Source organism: Bidens hawaiensis, unplaced genomic scaffold, assembly GCF_021521415.1.
Source record: "Bidens hawaiensis isolate Kalapana, Puna unplaced genomic scaffold, B.hawaiensis_p1.1 tig00001087_1, whole genome shotgun sequence".
Lineage (NCBI taxonomy): Eukaryota > Viridiplantae > Streptophyta > Magnoliopsida > Asterales > Asteraceae > Bidens > Bidens hawaiensis.
In genome coordinates, this window is record NW_027491062.1 from 1138832 (window position 1) to 1143237 (window position 4406).

Consider the following 4406-nt stretch of genomic DNA (forward strand, 5'->3'; position numbering starts at 1 on the left):
CATATATCTTCTGTTTCTTCTACAAATATATATAATGCCAACATTCAATTCTCATTATTAACTATGCATTCAAGTGAAAAAAGACATTGTAATAAACTTAATTTGTAATTTATTTTCATATTAGTAAATGATTTATTAAATTCATTCATGTAGCATTTTATTTTCTTTTCATTGTTAACTATGCATTCAAGTGAAAAAAGACATTGTAATAAACTTAATTTGCAATTTATTTTCATATTAGTAAATGATTTATTAAATTCATTCATGTAGCTTTTTATTTTCTTTTAATTGTTACATGTATCGGTTTGTCATGGTATCGATACTGTACCTACACTCGATATAGTTTTTAATAGTAAAAACCCCTTTATTTAATAAAACTTAAATCGGAACATTGATTAAAAAGTTTAATCGCAATCACCTATAAAGGGGAGGAGAAGTATATGTAGACCCAAACTGACTTGGGATGAAACTATTAGACATGATTTGATAGACCTGCACCTCACCGAGGATATGGTTGATGATATTACTTCTTGAAGACGTAAGATTAAGGTTAAAGACTTTTAGGGGTTCGGTATAGTTTTTTTTTTTGTTAGAATTTTGTCCTATGGTTGTAACTTAACGTAGTTAGTATTCTTTATTATTATTATTATTATTATTATTATTATTATTATTATTATTATTATTATTATTATTATTATCTGTGTTTATTTATTTAGTTAGTTATGTTTTATTTTATTTTTATTCTTATCTATTTTTTTATTTGTTTGTTTTTATTTTTATTTTTATTTTTACTAATATATTACTTATTATTTTTTAGCAATAACTATTACACATTCTTAAATTCCTATTTTATAGTCTAGTTGTTTTACTGTTATGTTGTTTGCTTTGAAGTCGGGGGTTTCGCTGGAAGCAGTCTTTCTATCCCTAGAGGTAGAGGAAATGTTTGCATATATCTCACCCTCACCAGACCCTACTGATAGCTTTGACTATTTGTGGGATTTATTGGGTATAGTTGTTGTTATGTCATTATGCGTGCGGTTCATCACGATATCGGTACGGTACCAACATTAGGTAGTGTTTACGATACAAAAAAATATGATTTATTTATAAAATATAACCTTGTTTTTTAAAAAATTTATACTTGAATATGGAGGAATAATATTAATCACAACACGTATTTACTTTGTGTTTTTTTTTTCTTAAAAACGAAAGTTATCATAGAAAAATCAAACTATATTTAAACGAGTTAAAGGTGTATACACACACAAACACACTATAAGATGTGAAATTGAAACTCAGAAATATCACCAAATAATTCATACAGCCAATACATGCAAAAAAAAATGTGAGGTGTCTCTATTTAGTTGTTATGCCTTGCAATGTGTAAAATTGGATTTTATTAATTCTATTTTTTTGAAGTTGGTCGATAATAATAATCCCGTATAAAATGTGAAATTGAAACTTATAAATATTACCAAATAATTCATACAATCAATACCTATGCAAAAAATGTGAGATGTCTGTCATTTTAAGATTTTTGATCGAAAGAAGGATACGAATCGATTGATGTAATACCTTAGGTGTTACAAACGGCGAAACGGTGCTTCATTTTGAGTGTTTAAATTTTCAATTAACAAAAATCAAGTCAGTTGGAAAAATTTTAAAATAGTGTATATATTCTTAATGTTATAACTCAATTATACAATTCATTTAAGTCCTTTTATAAATAAAAAATAAATGGCACATTAAAAATAAATAATTTCACCTTTTATGTATTGGTCGATAACAATACCACCATTAAATATCTCTGCCAAGTGCCAACGGTTTAACCTTTCAACTAGTTTTCTCTTAATTGACATCTGTTAAAAAAACACTTAACGTCTTTTTTCCCAAATTTCAAGTCGATGTTATAGGGCTTTTGATTGGAAGAAGTATACGAGTCGACTTATGCAATACTTATCTCGAAAATATGATCAAAACGACGAAACAATGTTTCAATTCGGGTGTTAGAATTTTCAATTAACAAAAATTAAGTCATTTGAATCATCGTTTCGAGATAAGTTTTACACCGATCGACTCGTATCTTAATCCTATCAAAAGGTGGGATTATTTATTTTCAATTTTCCAAAAGAAATTGCACAACCAAAATCATAGTTCAATAAGCATGTTCACAAATTTAAATGTTTAAACCCAATTGAAAAACCATTTTACTTAAGGCCCAAATTATTTCTCACATTACGACTAAAACTTTTTAATGATTCTCGAAAACAACCAATTTACTGTTTAAAAATAAATAATTACACATGGAAATAAAAGACAATTTCCAATCATCGTACTCATTTTTTCCTATTACAATTTTGTCATGACTTATAAGACAGTGAGTTTGAATAATACCATTGTTTCCATTAAACCTTGAAATTTGGTCGACTCGTTAACCATGAAAATGTTTGTAATTTGATTTCTTCATTGCAATTCTCAAATTTTGCTTTTTTCCTTACCCAAAATCTTAGGTTATATATTTTAAAACAACACATGTCTATGTGTTTTTTGCGTAGTCGTATACTTATGATTACCCTAAGCATCGTATCTCCGTAAAGCATGTGTGGGTCAAGGCAAAACATAATTCTCACTTTAAGCATATAGTGGTATAACTTGAGCCTGATATGGCATATGACACGACTATACGACTATGTGATAAATAACACATAGTACGTGTCATGTTTTTCAGAAAAAAAAAACTATTCTAGGTTCTTCAAGACGTAATCATGTGAGGCCTCCAGATAATTGTATGATCAATGCAGATCACGAACTCACTCGTCTTTAAAATCCATTTCGAGATCCTTAAGTAATACCTAAATCAATTCAATTTCATAACTCCTCATCAGCATTATCAAGTCTATAAAACCCATTTATATGTGTATTGTGATTCGTCACGCAAAACTTAATCTAAAATCCCAATCCATATTCATGGTTGCAGAAGTCGGTAAGCGCTGCCAACTCGGTTGACTGGGGAGTAGCAAGCACTCAGCCTTAGTTGGGGAGTACTCGGCCTTAGTCGGGGAGTTCTCAGGGATGGCTCGTTGAGATGTGAACTTGGCCTGGGTGGGCATTACTCAAGGATTACTCGTTGAGTAACCGAAGCCTAGGCGCGATTTTTATAACCATCCCCATTTTAAAAAATTAATATTTTATAATGTTTTGTCATATTTAGTCGAACACGCATACCACCAAGTGCAATATGCATCCACGTTAATTAGTTCAATTGGAATGTTAGTTCTCAACATCAATTATACTTTTTTCTTAGGTAAAATAAATAAATTCAAACAAACAGATCTAGTTACAATAGAGAGACAAGTAAGCGAGCAACAAGTTATTTCACCACCACCTTTAGATTAGCAAATCAGATCGCTACATATACATGGGGATTAAACTGTGTGACATTAACAACCATGCGCGTCTTGAGTCAAATATTTAATAATAGACGCATATGCATATACACCATATGCAATCATTATTTTCGTACCATAATGGTGAAAGTCGTAGTTTTTAATTATAAGCATAGTATGGAATATGTACAATCTCCAAATGTCATCTTATGTGAAGATTTTAGTTAGATACTACTATATCCCAACCTAAAACATCATGGAAGTCATGGAAGTCTTTATGTTTTCAATATATAACTATAATGTTAAAACCTTGACCCCAAACTATGAATTCAATTGCAAATGTACATGTGAGGCGTCTCAACTCCATGGCAAACCTTATAATCACAAATTTCAATTATATACATATACGTAAACGACACCGTCCTTTATATACACCTATCCAATTCATTACACCAAACCTACAAATGCGTCTAGGTCAATGATAAAACTGTAGAAAGTAAGCTCGGGGATCAGGAATATAAGCGTTAAATTCAACCCTAGATTGTAAGGTATTAGCTTCCAAGAATACATGACACAATTGTTTTAACTTTTAAAGCTAAAATGTCATTGATTTAACTCTCGTGGCATCCTTTCATTTATGTATTGAAATCTTATGTCAAAACACATATTATAGTGTTATTATATACACTTCCATCCATCTATTGTATGATACACGTTCTGATTAGTATCGTAATTTGAATGAGAAGATGTAATGACAATAAGGCCCTTAGCTCTACAAAGAGTTCCCTCTACAAATTTAGCATGTTGTTTATACCAAAATGTGAAGATTAACTTAAATGAAAAGTCAACAATCCAACTTTTGTCATTTACACAGCACATGTTTATCCTTAAGATGGACATTTTTGTGCATCATTCATTTCAGGTAACGCTATACATTCATCACCACAGAGAAGTCACTAGTTCAACTATAGTACACTCGTCCACTTGGTCATGTATGAACACCTAATAAGAAGACTTGAG